Source organism: Nyctereutes procyonoides, unplaced genomic scaffold (assembly GCF_905146905.1).
Source record: "Nyctereutes procyonoides isolate TBG_1078 unplaced genomic scaffold, NYPRO_anot_genome, whole genome shotgun sequence".
In the NCBI taxonomy this organism is placed as follows: Eukaryota; Metazoa; Chordata; class Mammalia; order Carnivora; family Canidae; genus Nyctereutes; species Nyctereutes procyonoides.
In genome coordinates, this window is record NW_026575043.1 from 15,463,893 (window position 1) to 15,480,044 (window position 16,152).

The window sequence follows — 16,152 nt, forward strand, 5'->3', positions numbered from 1 at the left end:
TTTTTTTTAAACCAGATTATCTGGTTTGGCTACTTTAGGAACCATAACCAGAGGACAACCAAACCCACACTCATTCTGCACTCCTCCAGGGCTCCAGGCCAGCCAGCCATGTATTTATAATAATCTTGAGAACTGTGGAATACGAGCTGTTACTTACGAACTTTTTTGGTGAGCACACATCGCATCTAGCTTTATTTCATTTTATGGTTTTTGTTGTTGTTCGTGGAAAGGCTGCAGTTTCATATGAACTTTATGTTCCATTTCTCTTAAAAGGCTTCAGTCTGCGGTTCTGGGATAGTAGACAGTAAATCATGGGTCCTGCATGTATTAAGAGTTGTCCATGAGCTCTTCTGAATATACAAAGCACATCCTGAAGTCGGGGGGTTGGATGGTGGGAGGCACTGGGCCTCAGTGGCAGTGGCTTGCCCAGGGAGGGCTCCCCTTCTGAGGGTCGAGAGGCAGGCTGCCAGGAGGGCGATGGAAGCATCCGTGCACAGCTGTGTTGAGCCAAGGCCCGAGACCCGACCCCGCCCACTTTGTGCAGGCCCAGGCCTGGTCAGAGCCCAGCCGGCACTGCCTGTCTGATCTCTAATAACTGAGCAGCTTTTGTGGCTTTGCCAAATTTCAGAACCCTGTGTGCCTACCCTGAAATTCTAAATTATGTATCTAGTCTACCATTCAACAAATTCTTTTTTTTTTTTTTTCCATCGGAGTATGGTGGACAACAAATGCTTGCTTGAACGTTCTGAGCGACGAGAAAGTCGAGGTGGGATGTACAAAACAAGTAAGAAAACTGACCTCTGAAAGGCAGATCCCTGTGTTCTGGCTGGATGTGGGCAAACAAAGTGTGTACTGTTCAAAGCCTTTGAAGGGACTTTGAAAATACTTTTATATTTTGAGCTACATTGAGAAAAAAATGAGCAAGGGTCTTCAGCCTCAGCAACACAGTCACCTGTGACTTAATACAATTCCCAGTTCTTTCCTTGCTTTGACACTTGGGCTTTGAATTCTATATTCTCTTGTAAGTGATTTGTTGAGCTCAATCCAATCTAGAGACTCCTGTCCCCCGTGCTCCTTTGTAAATCTTCCATGAGATCTATGAATTCAAAAGCACTGAAAGATGTTTTAATATTAACTCAGTTGTTTAAGGATGGTTGTATTTATTGGGCAAACCCATTCTGAGAGCTAAATGACTTACCCACTGCAGACAGGAAAGGCTTTGGAGAACTGGAGGTGCTCAAACAATACGAAATGGAGCAAGTTGTGCAGTGTGGACGTACCAAGAACTCCCTTAGCATCTTTCCTTACTGTAATATACATCATTCCTTTTCTCAGAATTCATCAATGGCTTCCTGTCTGCTGCTCCTACCCCCCCACCAGACCTCTGACACTTCCTCTCAACTTTTTCCCCTTTGCAAATTCCCTCCCCCTTTTGTGCCCTCATGACCTTATCGTCTCTCATTTGTTCATTCAAGCTATCCTTATGCGGCCCCGATACCAGACTTGTGTACAGCTCAGCCTTCTCTGCCCCACGTGGGCATGATGACGTCCTTAAAGCACATCCTGAACCCCCAACCTCTCTCTTCTCTTTTGACTCTGCCATGGGACATCTCGGTTTCTCCCTGTTCCCCCTCATTTGCCCCCCGTCTCTCTGTGCCTAACCTACTTGCTTATATTGTCACTTCCCACAGGCCAGGTCTCCTCATCCACCCACTCTATAAAACAATCAAAAGCCTACACCTTTGTCTCCTCGACTGACCTCTAATCCCTGTGACAGCCTTCATGTTTTCCACCCCTGCCCTGCTCTGTTAGCACTGCCTTACTTATTAACCCCTTCCAATCGAGTCACTCTCTGAAGGATGCCTATAACTCACATCGATCTCCCAGTCGGGCCATCCAGTTTTAAGTAAGCTGCACTGAAAATGAGAGACCACCCTTTATTTGTGTGTAAAGGTAGACTGTTGGACAAGTCCTTGAATCAAAAAGTGTGATCTGGGATCTGTTAGAGCCTTGAGGGGGCACAGCCTTGATCCTATATGTTTTTGTGGCAGATACAAGCTAGTGTGGGCTCTGTAGAAAGGCATTTCTGTTTCTTGGGACTTACTGCTCTATAGAGCCTCAGGCAAGGTAGGCTCTCTGAGCCTCAGTTTTCTTATCTGTAAAACTATCTCAGACTATTGTTCTAAGGCCTAAACTGGATAATACATGGATATAAAGTACTTACCATGGCTCCTGGCATATAGTACCCAGATAATGCTAGTCAGCTTCGGCTCTCTTTGCATCGATAGGTGTTGAAAGGATAGTGTGGACGCAAGACTTGGTGACAGGATTATATCAAAATCCCAGTTACTAGGTTAAGATGGCTGAGTATTTTTAGTGTTCTATGGGCCTGGATGTGTGGTATGGAAATGCAGATGCCAGACAACAGGGGTCAACCAGTGAGCTATGTGCCCTCTTACTAATATATTTGGTATCTTCATTGTTATTAATAAGATCTGATATTCCTGAAACTACAGGACCTTGCTCATAGTTAACACTCAACAAATATTGAATTGAATGTTAAATGACATAAAATACTTATACAAGTAGCCATTAAAAAGAGGTGGGTGGGGTTTGTTTTTGTTTTTGTTTTGCCACTAAAAAGAGGCTTAATACTATATGGCATAGTGGAAGGGACTTGGGTTTTGTCGCAGATACAACTTTTGCTACTTTACGCTCTATTTCCTTATTTATAACACGGAAGTAATAATACCGATCTTATCAGATAGTGGTAAGGATATAATTTATAAAAATCATTAGTTTTTAGCACCCAGGCATATAAAAATGGCAGCTATTATATGATGCATCATAAGACATGTAACGTATAGATACAGAAGCATTATATAGATAAAAATTTAAGAGGAAGCATTTACTAGACTTGCTTCTCCAAAACAGAAATACTAGTGAGGACAAGAGAGTGTCATCAGTGTCCAAAATCGAAGGTAAAACTTGAAGGAGGTGATTTGGGGGGTAGGGAAGTTCAGAGGAAATTATATCTCTTACCCGATTACTGGAGATGTAACGTAAGAGGGCTTGGTGATCTATCGTTAGATCATTTTAGGGTTAGAAAGAAACCTAAACAAATTGGTTTGCAATGCCAGCCACTGAGCCCGTGACATTACTCCACAGTAACATACAGATTTAATTACCAAGCCTCCTTGCCAAGATACAGAAGAAGGACCCCTGAGAAGAAATGCTATATTTCCAAGGTAAAGTGCAGAGAATAGCTGCTGGTTTCCTAGGTGATGGATGATTGCAGAGAATATGGGCATGGAAGAGGACTCTCCCCCAAGAAAAACCCCCCTGTTTATACTCCCATCAGTGGCACCCCCCCCCCATCTTATTTACTTAGAGCATTCCAGTCATCCCCCTGCAGTCATTCCTGCTGGTTAATGAGGACGATGCACGCCTGGGGAACATTACAGCTCGGCTGCAAAAGACTATCTTTCCAAAGAATCTTCATTTTAAGAGAAATGGCCTTGCTGATGACCCCTGCCACCGTCCACCAGATAGAGTGACTCTTTTAGGAGGTAGCTTTAGTAGACCATGAGATCCAGGTGAATTGAGGCATATGCTTTGAGGAAGATGGAACAGGCATTCCAGAAAATATGCGGAGTTGTGACAGTGTGTGACAGTGATTTTTTCATGTCTGAACGGGGGCTGGGGCAGCTGATCATGGAAATACTAAAATTGCCAATCAAGTGTCTTCAAATAATCTGCCTGTTTTCAAATACCTCCTCCCCAACCCTGAATGGTGCTAAATGGTGTTTTAGGAAGCGATTCAGGATCCTTATTCAAAGGCGGGGTCCATCCCCATGGAGGGAGGTGTCTCATCTCTCATGGTGTGTATGATGCAAATGAGAATTCCTCCCAATATTTCTAATATGTCAAGGTCATACTTACATCACTAGAAATGTTTCTTAGTGGGATGTTGATCCTTCCGATGACCAGAAATAAAGACTGAGCCACCATGAATACATAAAATTCCTTTCTTTGGGTGTGTGTGTGTAAGTATGTGTGTAAGTGTGTTTCGGGGGGAGTTATTTGGGAAGCTCAATAGAAAGCTGTAGCAATCAAAATGTACATAAGGTTAAGATTTAAACCAGATCTTTCTATTTATTAAAGCAATGTGTATTTAGACAGAATGATGTGCCCTTCATATTTTTTTTTTTTTAGCTATGTGGTAACCTTATGCTCTTATATGAATTAGCCTTAATCTCATTGATTTGTAGTAGTCAGTTCATTATTGTTAACTTAGCACCTCACTCCCACAGGGTATGTGGCTAACTCAGGACTCATCTAGGCTTCTCTGTCACCAAGCCCTGTGCTCTACTAAAAGAATGAGCTGGAATTCACTGCCCTCCCCTTCAGCGGCCAATAACCATAACACCGGGAAGCCAGGAAAGTCGACTCGTAGACACTCCAGTCTTTTTGGTGTTCAGTCTTTAGCGTCTAGCAGGACATGTCAGTAACCTGTTGGTGAATTTTTTTGTTTTCTGGGTTACCAATCATTTGTGGTTTGAGTCTGAGTTTGGCAGGAAATGGGTTAGTGGACCAGCAGTATTGCATTTCTATCACAACAGCATTGGCATAGCAAAATTGTGAAGACCTCTCTCCCTTGAATGGTCCAGTCAGCTCAACAGCATTCTTTCTCTTAACCCCACTCATTGTGAAGCTAGGCCTCTAGACAATCCCACAAATGCCCAGATGGCCTTGAAATATATCTCATTTCCTAATAAAAATCATCTTGTCAATCAGAGACTCTTATCAATACCTATCTTTCTTTTCTCCCAAATCCTAAAGTCAACCAAGGCAGACCCATTAGCAAGATATATACTTGCATGCCTATCATTTATTTTTAGCTTAAAAAATAAGTAAATAATTTCTGTGGATATGCATCCATGTTTCACAACCCAACAATAGAATATATGGTCTGATAAACGGATACTTAAAACTGGGACTCTTAAAAAGTTCAGGAACCAAAAAAAAAAAAAAAAAAAAGTTCAGGACCACATGGCCACTCTAGACAGTCAACATAAGCTGCTCCAAAGATCAACTGTGGAAGGCATTATCCTTTTTCCGTTGTGTCAGCCTTTTGACAGGTAATTATCTAAGAAGTGCTTTTTTTTCAAGTGAATTCAGGTAAAATTTTCATATAAAGTCATAAATAATATTTACTTGTAAGTTCTTGGGGGCGCCTGAGTGGCTCAGTGGGTTAAGCATCTGCCTTTGGCTCAGGTCATGATCACAGTGTCCTGGGATCAAGCCCTGCACTGGGTTCCCTGCTCAGTGGGGAGTCTGCTCATCCCTCTCCCTCTGCTTGCTGCTCCCACTGCTTGTGCGCTTCCTCTCTCTCTCTCATAATTAAATAAGTAAAATTAAAAAAAAAATAATTAGTTGTTACTTTTCTTTCTCCTTGCAGAAATAGGCATCTCTAGAGATGAAGGAAAGGCCTTGTTTTGAAATAAGGGCTTGTGCAGAGAACACCTGAGAGCGTGAAGCGGTGAGGGAGGTTGTATTTCAATTGTTCCTGCTTTAAACTCGGCAGGGCGGCTCTGTGCCTCATGGCCTGCAGCGGCTGCATCAAGCCTCCTGCCTCCCTTATTAAGATCTTAATTACAGACACAGCTTACTTCATGGCTGCAGGGAAAGAATTTAGTTTCTCTGAACTGTGTCTGTTTTTTGGTGTGGCAGGTGTAATCATGATGAGATCATTTCTGGTTTGTTTTCTTTTCCTGAAGGAATTTTTTTCCAAGGGAGGGGGAGTACAGTTCTTAAGGCACAATTTCATGAGCTCATAATAGTGCAGTAATAATGACTGTGCTTTGATTTTATAGAGACCCTTTCTTCTGAAGAAATCAGACTGTTCTGCATATATAATTTCATGACTTCTCATAATATTAAAAAGAATGTGTTCATTATCCCCATTTTGCAGGTGGAGAAACAGAGGCACAAAAGGATTTCTTTGCTCTTAATCTTACAATATGAGGACCGAGGCTAGATCCCATTAATTCAGCGAGTGTCCATTCCTCTCTCCAGGGTTCTCCACTCAGCACGGAGGAACTTTTAGAGCTGATCTTTTCTTTTTTTCTTTTTTTTTTCTTTTTTTTTTTTTAATGATGGGAGACTGGCCTGTGCTTTGCAGGATGTCTAACAGCATCTGGCCTCTACCCACCGGCTGCCAGCAATATGCATGCATGTCACGTGACAACCAAAAATGTTTCCAAACTTTGCCAAGTCCCCAAATTGCCCCTAGTTAAGAATCACTGGTCTAATCTCCCCTATTTCTTTTTTGCTTAAATAAAAAATTGCCTTGTTGGTTCCATGTGACAGAAGCACAAAAATACAACCATAGAGCTGTTGGCCATAATTGTACCATACTGATGTGTGCTACATGTCACAGGTCCTCAGCAAGGGGAAACTTCCTCTTACGTATATAGCCCCAATGTGTTCAAATGAATGCCACAAAGTACTAAGAAGCATGAGGTCTCAGGCCACCTGTAAAACCATCAGACTGTTTCTAAGGCAACCTTAGTTCTCTGAAGCCTTCCTCTGTCGTGTGTGTGCTCACGTACGTGTACTTGTGTGCATGTGTAATGGATCTATACTATTTTATATCGCCATATAAAATAATGGAACATACATTAGAATGGAACTTTGAAGAAATCCATTTAATTCTTATAGACTGGTATAGAATACATACATGTAGAAGCTTGTCTCTCTACCCTACCTAGCCACTGAACAACTTCATTTAGAGGTTCTCTTCTGTTCCTTGTGCTCCTGCCATCTTTCCTCCCTCTTCTAGCTGAGAAGCTACAGCATCTGAAGCTTCTTTCTTGAGATCTGTCTGCAGGTGCCAGGCTGATAGCATATGGTTGTAGAAACCCTTTCAGCCAATGGTGTGTTTTGAAAAACTCAAGTAAAGTGGGATAATAGCAATCAGACAGCAAGCCTAGGTGACATCTGAAAGACTGTGGGGGCCAACCAAGGTATGTCAGCTGGGTCTGGCTGGGGGGCAGGCCAAGGTTGCTAGTGTGTGTACGTACTGGTGTTGGTGGGTGTACATAGTATTTCGTACCTTGAGAACTACATACCTTGATGCAGGAAGGGAAGATATGCAAGAATGTAAAAAAATAGGAATATCTTTCCCTTCCTTCAAATACTTTATTAGATGTTATAACTTTCGGGTTTTGACTTTTGAGAAATGATGCTGTTTTTGGAAATAAACTGTAATATAGTGGGCTGCCGTCTCCTACTCCTTCATAACTTAATTCTCATTTCACTTCCCCGAGTACCTGGATGTTGGAGGGATTTGTCTAGACAGGCAGATAGATGTGATCCAGTGCCAACACTGTCATGTTGGCTGAAATCCAGTTGGTTGTTTCATTGTTAATAAAACCTATCTTTTGGGTGAGTGGGTGTCAGGCCTTCATCATTATATGGCGCCTGTCAGATTTATCTAGGGACAGAACCCTGAAAAGAGTTTGTGCCTGCCCCATGGTTTTGATCTTTTGCCAACACACTATACTTAAATCTATCAAAACCAGGCAACCCAGGACAAATGCTTATAAATTCCAAGGCTTAATAGCGACAGTACTAAATTCTAAGACGGAGAGGTTCTCAGGAAGCACATCCTGGTCCAGTGGAAAAAATCCTAGATTAAGAGGGGAACCAGATGCTAGTTCTGGCTCTGCTGCTAATCTAATAGATGACCCTCTGGGCTGTAAAACAAGATTGGGTTAGAATGATCTCTAGAATCCCTTCTTAGTCTAAAACTCTAGTCTAATTGGTTTTGGTCAAGCTATAGGTGACTACTGGTTCTAATACATAGAAACCACGGTGTTCTTCTGCCTTCTTTAAGACCCTCAGGAGTTGCTTTAAAAAATCTCAAAGACCACAGAGGAGTGGAAGATTGAACTCCTGAAGGACCATCAGACTTGTTAGGAAATGCTACCTTCTCACTACTGTCAGGATTCAAATTCATTCTCCACAACTGGCCAAGAAATAATAGAAGTTGACTATGACGTCACACACACATGCACGCATGCCTCCCTAACAACCCCTTTTGTAATTTTTTTTTAGATGAAACAAAGGATTTGCTCTAGGCTTTTGTTGGTTTCATGGTAAACAGATCACATCATATGGATGTTCTTATCCTGCATCAAGCTTAAATCAAGGGAGAATAGGTGGCATTAACTCTAATGCAGAGAAGGAAGGAAAGCCAGCATTTTGAAGGAACACTTATTTAACCTCACATCCATGCTGTCCATATGAGATGACCAAATCTGGCCAGATGGAAGATTCTTTCAGAGGTCCAAATATTCAAATAGGCCAAGAGCCTCACCTCTTCTCACCCACTCCCAAGAGGTATTGATACTCTGGCACATGAACCAGCAAAATAATTCAGGGTTCTAAATGATGCCTCATCAAACAGGGATAGGCCAATAATGGAAGAGATGTTAGGATTCCCAAATCTCAGTGCCTTGGGTTGACCACACACAGGATACAGCCTCACAGTGCTGTCAGGACTGCTGTGTGTCAGAGTACCTTTGGGAGACAAGTGCCTAATGCAAGATTTCTTTATTTTTATTTTTTTTAAATTTTTTTAAATTTATTTATTTATGATAGTCACAGAGAGAGAGAGAGAGAGAGAGAGAGAGAGAGAGAGAGAGAGAGGCAGAGACATAGGCAGAGGGAGAAGCAGGCTCCATGCACCGGGAGCCCGATATGGGATTCGATCCCGGGTCTCCAGGATCGCGCCCTGAGCTAAAGGCAGGCGCCAAACCGCTGCGCCACCCAGGGATCCCCTAATGCAAGATTTCTTAGAGCATCTTCCATTTAGAAATGCTCAAAAGAGAATACAATGGGTAAAGTTCACAAGGCTAGAAAATCTAAGAAAAAGTCTGGACTTGGGGCAGAGTGAATGGATATGAATATTAAGAAGGTCCAAGATACTCTTGTAAGCTTTGTGACCACCATAGGGGTTGAGAAACACTTTCCAATAAATGAAAATCATTGGCTGAAGTGTGGTCTTGGTGCCAGAGAAATCTTTGTGGCACACATTGGACACCCCTCGCAGGGTATCAGAAATATGACTAGGGAAGTTCTCCTGCTGCCTTTCCATGGCTACTTCAGATCACCTGAAGATTACTGAGAAAAAAAAAAAAACAACCCTGGAAATGATATGTATCCTATCTTCTGACTCCTGAACTTTCTTCAAAACCTCACGTCCCCTACTTAATATAACCTCCAGAGGACTTAACTCTGAAAATTCAACAGTCCAAGCATCCAATAAAAAGACCCAGGTGTAGACCCAGTATTCCAAGAACAAAAATCCAGACACTTGTAGATATTCATGTTTTCTGATTCTTACCTTCCTTGCAGAAATCCCGCATTTCCCTATAACCTAAAGGTGATGGTGGGGTGAAGCCAAAGTGGTTTGATTACTCTCAGACCAAAGCTGATTGTTTGTCAGCAGGCACGAAAGCCTTTCTTTCTCTTCCCCAGTGTGTCCTGAGACTGACCTTCGTGATGCTCATTCCTTAGCTACTTCCTTTAGGACTAATTTCCTCGATAATAGCCATTTCCTTCTTTACTGCGTCTTTTTCTCAGGATCTGTCCACTGTGTGTGCTTTTGTGTATGCATGTGTGCATGCACGCGAGTGCATGTACCCCACCAGAGTTCAGGGCAGTTGGGTACAAGCAAGTCATGTGGTTGAGAATGTGGCAGTCCCAAGGTCTTGGCAGAGCTCCTCCATGATAAATATAGAATGAAGTAAAAATAATAAGAGGAAGTTGGGCCATTGATGATGCTATCAATCCTGGTGGGGTGACACATCAGCCATTGTGTCTCATTTCTCTTCAAAGACCAGAATGAATGGTCATGGAAATTATACATCACACCTCTCTGTATTTGGAATACCATAGAGTTTCCCTGGCAGTGGGAGTAATAAGCTTTCTTGACATTGGCAGGGAAGAGTGGGTGACAGTGTGGAAGCTGTCATATGACCTAGAGCTCTCTGCACCCAGTGATCTGGCTAGTTATATGGTATTTGATTCCCACTCCTCAGCATAGCTGAACCAGGAAGAGCAGAACCCAACATCTTGGCAAGGCATGAATGGTGCCCAGTTACCTGCTGCCGCCGGATGGAGGGAGAAAAAACTCTTCCAGGGATGATTATATTTAATCTGGCTGGGACAGTCAGCTCCTCCTAGCCTTCCTGTTTGCTCAGTGGTTGTGGACACCAGATTCAAGCTCCCCATCTGCGTCATTATCCTGTTTAATAGAGAGGGGCGGGCACTTTCCTGCTTCCATCTCCCACATTCTCTGGCTGTGAGGTCTGGCCATGCCATTTATCTTTCTGGTTCCGTTAGCTGATCTTCCCATGTCCATCTGAAAACTTTTACCAAATATCCTGCTGACGTCTCTAGAAAACAATTTCAAGTCACCTTCTCTGTAGAGAGCCAGGAAATCAGAGTCCAGAATCCATTGTAAATTAGCAAACATATAATGATGCGCATTTTGCTTCAGACGCTGGAAAGTTCTGGAAATGCCTAAGGACTAGGCCAGCCTCCCTGAACTTCAGGAATTCACGGTCTTGAAAGGGATATTACAAGTCACACTGTAAGAAATACTATTCCAGGGGCAGCCCGGGTGGCTCAGCGGTTTAGCGCCGCCGACGGCTCAGGGCGTGATCCTGGAGACCTGGGATCGAGTCCCACGTGAGGCTCCCTGCGTGGAGCCTGCTTCTCCCTCTGCCTGTGTCTCTGCCTCTCTCTCTGTGTCTTTCATGAATAAATAAATAAAATCTAAAAAAAAAGAAAAAAAAAGAAATACTATTCTAGAGAACTGGAAGGGGAAAGCATCAGATAGGATTGGAAAGATAACTCTTCTGGGTAGGGGGAGGATAGATTTTGAGGTGCGAGAAGGTGAATGCAGGAAAACCAGTTGAGAAGCAATTGTCAGCCTCCCAATACCAGGTTGTTGAAGGTCTGAACTAGGAGAGGCAGTGAAGAGGAAGACGGGGGCCAAGCTGATCGGCTTCCAGATTGTGAAGAGACTCAGCAAACCTCCAAGGCTCCTATCTGGGGCAGCTGCATGCGTGCTCTTAACTAAGAGAGAGAAAGCAGGAGAAAGGGCGTTTTGCACTTGTTGAGTTAGAGGTGAGGATACCTATTAGCCAGTTGGAGATTTGGGACGGGAGTGCAGAAGCGTCTAGGCTGGAGCAATGGATCTGTTATCTGTGTGGGGTGGGTTTTTTTTTCCCCTTTTTTGAGTTTTTATTTAAATTCTAGTTAGTTAATATACAGTGTAATATTAGTTTCAGGTGTAGAGTTTAGTGATTCAGCACTTCCATACATCGCTTAGTGCTCATCACAACAAGTGCCCTCCCTTCATCCCTATCACCCATTTTACCCATCCCCCCTCTCACCTCCCCTCTGGTGACCATCAGTTTGCTCTCTTGGGTTAAGAGTCTGTTTCTTGGTTTGCCTCTCTCTATTTCCTCCACTATGTTCATCTGTTTTGTTTCTTAAATTCCACATATTAGGGAAATCATATGGTATTTATCTTTCTCTGACTCATCTTAGTATAATACGCTCGAGCTCCATCCATGTTGTTGCAAATGGCAAGATTTCATTCTTTTTGATAGCTGAGTAATATTCCATTGTGTGTATAGATATAGATATAGATATGGATAATATACCACATATATATGTTTTATATACCATATCTTCTTTATCCATTTATCATCAGTGGATGAACATTTGCGCTCTTTCCATAATTTGCCTATGGTAGATAATGTAGCTATAAACATCAGAGCACATTTATCTCTACTTCTGAAACCAATAATACATGATATGTTAATTAATTGAATTTAAATACAATTTTTAAAATAATATACCAATTTGAAGGGCTATCTGTGTGTTTCAATACCATTGGTATGGATGAGGTTTCCTCTAGAGACTGAGCATGTAAAGAAGAGCAAAGAACGAAGGAGGGGTCCCTTTGAAACATGATTAGTCCATGAAGAAGAAGGTAGATAGATGAGTGGTCATGAGAACAGAGGGAGGAAACCAGAAGTGGAATCATGGAAGCCAAACGAGAGCTTCAAGAAAGACTGGGGTGGGTATCGATGCTAGAGGCTGCTGTTATTAGGGTTCCCTCAATAGGATTTATAACTCTAAATGCTGATTTCCAATCCTTTTTTTTTTTTTTTTTTGATTTCCAATCCTAATTAGAACCACAGCTTTGGTAGCTGTGCATTTGCATTTGACTTTGTTAAAGTGTCCCCATTCCGGAGTTGGAGACCAGAGACCTGAATTTGTGTCCCAGTTCTGTGACCTTCTTGCCAGGTGGCTTGGCAAATCATTAACATCTTGAGCCTCGTTTGTTCTCATTTGTAAGGTGAAGGAGCTGGAGTGTAATTGTTTGAAGTTCCTTTGGCTTTCAACTTCTGTGCCCCAACTGTTCTGGCACTTAGCCAAGCCCTAGCTACATTTCTAACTGCCACCCTCCCGAGGCTAACCATCCAACTGGCGATAGAATGACATAGCTCTCTTATCTCTCCTGGATTTGTTTCTGTGTTGACCTTTCCTGTCCTAGAGATAAATATCCTGGGGTGGGTGGCAGAAAGAGGAGATCTTGAATAGACAAACTGCCTCTCCTGGGTTTTTCTAAGATGTTCAGATAATCACCCTTCTGACTTGGTGGCTTTAAGGCATCACACTTCCCACCCTGAATGAGAAGGTCCCTCCACCTTCTTTCTACCCAGACAATTAACCCTTGATCTGCCTATAAAGTAGGTGCACTTTTGACTGAGACGGTTTGTGTTCTGGCTGGCATTCATTTTGCTGTTATCTTCTCAAATGAACTCTTGCCCCCAAAGCACCAAGTGTTTTCAGAAGCCAAGCTCCTCACCCAGTTTCCCCCCCACTTTCTGATAGCTTGGATTCTGCTGGAATCTGAAGACATATATCCATAATTCATTCAGTAATAATCAGAGCAGTGATAATAATAATATTTTGTCTCGGTCTCTTGAGGCCAGTCGATAGCTTCATATTTGCTGTTTGTGAGCAAATATTCCACAAGGGGTTGCAGTGACCATGACTCATTATTAATTCAGAGAAATACTGCAAGATACAGTTCTCCTGATATGTAATTGAAAGCAAGAGAAATACCAGCTGTGTGTGTGTATATATATATATATATATATATATATATATATATATATTCTAGCATAACTAACCCAACCCTTGTTGAGCACTGACAGGAGGCGGAGTGAGGAGGGAGCCCAAGGCCAAAATGCCATCCACAAACTAAATAAATTGTCACAATAGCTTCCTGAGCCCTCTAGCAGTGTTAAGGTACTTGAGTTGGATTAACTCAGCTCATCCTCACAGCAAACTCATGAAGTAGGCGCCGTAGGTACTGTTACCCTCATTCCCATTTTACAGATGAGGAAGTTAAGGCACAAAGGGAAATAATCTATTTATTCTATAGATACGACAAGAATTGTCATTTTCAGAACTTCCCTATATAATGGAGTTGAGCCCAGTTGGGAAGACATTGTGTAGTTGAGCTAAGCTGGCTTAGAGTTCTAGAAAGAGATCTGAACCAAGAGACCATAGTTCTGTTCTCATCTCTGACACCAAAATTGTGGCTTTGAGCAAAAGATAAACTGGCCTCCCCAGACCTGTTTCTTTATCTTATAAAACAGGGAGGTTGGGTCCAGTTCTCTAAAGGTCTCTGGAACTGCATGCATGTAACCTTCCATATGGGACAGTAATGGGTGTGTGTAGACTGTGTGTAGATGCTGACTCTCTGGAGCTTGCACCGATATTAAGTAACTCACTCCTGTTCAGCCAAGGCTGTAAATATCTGTCAGTATGTGAGGTGTCAGGCTAGCACTGGGGGGTGCATGCCACCAATGGTCATGCCAAACTCTCTTCCTAAATCCTCATTTCTCAGGGCAGCAGGGAAGACTGATGGGGAGTCATGGACAACCAGTCAGGAGAACTCACCCAGGGTTTCTCTGTTAGCGAGGACAACAGTCTCTGAAAGTTTTCCCAGAGAACCAGGTCTTGAGGCACATCTGAAACATTAGCATGCTGCTAACCAGGTGGTGGGAAGGTCACTGGGATGGGAGACAAAGAACATCCAGAACAACTCTCACATGGGGATTTCTACCTGCCTCTAATCAAGCACGGCCCAGCGCTCCACTTCAGTGCTTGGAGTCCCATGGCAGTGACCCAACTCCACATGCCTCGAGCTTATTTATGCTGATTAGGTCCATAGTCCCTTGCCTTTCTGCTGTTTTCTGTTTCTTTGCTTTCTTTGTAGCCCCTACAGTCATCCAGCGACCCACCCTCAGCTTCCATAGAACGGGTCCTGACTCTTACTTCTGATTTCATCTCGAGGCTTTCTTACCAGCCATTCCCAATCATGGAATGGGCCCCAGCAAAAGGGATAGAGACCATAGTGCTCAACTCTCTCCCTCCTCTACCATCACAATACAACTCTTCTTGAGTGGAGTGATCTCCATCAGATTATTTTGGTACAAAGGCCCAGAACCTTGTCGTCCGTAACTCTGACTTTTCTTTTAAGTTACAGAGCACTCGAGAGATGGAAGAAGAGAACCAGATTTTAGGATTATGACACATTCTTAAGTGGTTCCTCAAGACAGGATAGTATGCTGCATGATTTTATCTTTGTGTATGTGAGTTTCTGTTAGGAAAAATCCCAAAGCTTCCTAGCATATAAATACTAAGTAAAACTTTCACTCAGAACACAAATCCCTCAGTTTCCCATGAGCTTCCCTGTCTACATTGCAGACTTCTTGGATCCCCAAACTGTAACCAATAAGAACTTCAACCTTATTCTTCAAAAGCATCATCTGGCTCCCTGGGTACTGACCTCTTTTTTCTTAGGTTAAGTAGTAACACTAAGAGGATTAACAGTAAGAGTAGGACCTCCTCCCAGGTACTGATGGGAAGGGAGCTGCTTACATAATGCAGCCCCCAACCCCAACCCCGACTCCAGAGGGGAGACCCAGCACACAGCACAAGACTGTGGTTATGGGGCATAGTACAGGGGGAGATGATTAATGTATGTCAGTTCTAAAGGAATGAGAAGCACGGGGCTGGAAGATCAAGTCCACGTTTCTAGAAAAGCAAACAGGGGGCAGAAGTCCAAACAACAACTGCCAAAAATTCCACGAATATGTAAAGTCCCAAACATGCTCCACCCAATAGGCAGTCCCTCCTCCCACAAATGATCAGCATCCCGGTGACTCAGGTGCATCCAGACACTTTCATGAAGCACCGAAGAGATCACTTTTAGTTTTCCAAGTGCCTGTGATGAATTTACAGCGTCCCGGCTCCTCTGTGTGCTGGGAAGGAGCAGGCATGTGGTGATGGCTGCCATCGTACCGCGAAACATGACTAACGCCAAGAAATGAAGTCTTCGGAGCCTTTGAAAGGCGTCCAAGAATGTCAGCACATACCGCTTGCCCCACTCTCTGCTGAATGCCTACTTGGGCTGTCTGCTTAGTACTGAATGTGCCAGACAGGCCTTCATACAAAGGGGGGGAGTGTTTGGGGCCCCTGAAAGGGGGAGGGAGAGCCTTTCTGATGTGAACGGAGAGATTCAAGAAGTGGGGGGGAAGAGGTGGCAGGGGGAGGAGGGGGCTTCAGGAAAGGTATGAATAAAAGACCAAAAATGGAAAGAGGTGGCATCTACCTACATGCAGTAAACTCTTCATAGCCCCCTGCCATCAACTCTGAAGAGAGACTACTGTCACCCTGTGCTCCATGCTTGCTTATCATGTAAAGAGCACTTGCTTGTGGATTCCCCCTGTATCCACAACTTGATCGACTGGGAATAAGAATTTGGAAGGCCTGCCAAGGCATACATAAGTCGACCTTTGTTTCCATTTTAACACCAAATATAAATGCCATGTGTACCGTTTGTCATTTGGGATTGTCTTTGACTCCTCCTGCCTCCGATAGATGAAAAGATTGAGAAATGTCTGCTGTGGCGCATCTGAATATCTTGGAATGTCTTATTCTTCGAGCTGGCTTGAGGAAAGGAAGAAAAGTGCTCTGTATAGTGAA

The 16,152-nt window shown here is 43.2% G+C and overlaps 1 protein-coding gene across 3 annotated transcripts in view; it reads left to right on the plus strand.

Moving 5' to 3' along the window:
* NEDD9 (neural precursor cell expressed, developmentally down-regulated 9) overlaps positions 1 to 16,152 on the plus strand; it is a 182,650-nt gene that overhangs the window by 135,852 nt on the left and 30,646 nt on the right. The gene's annotated exons all lie outside the window — the stretch shown is intronic.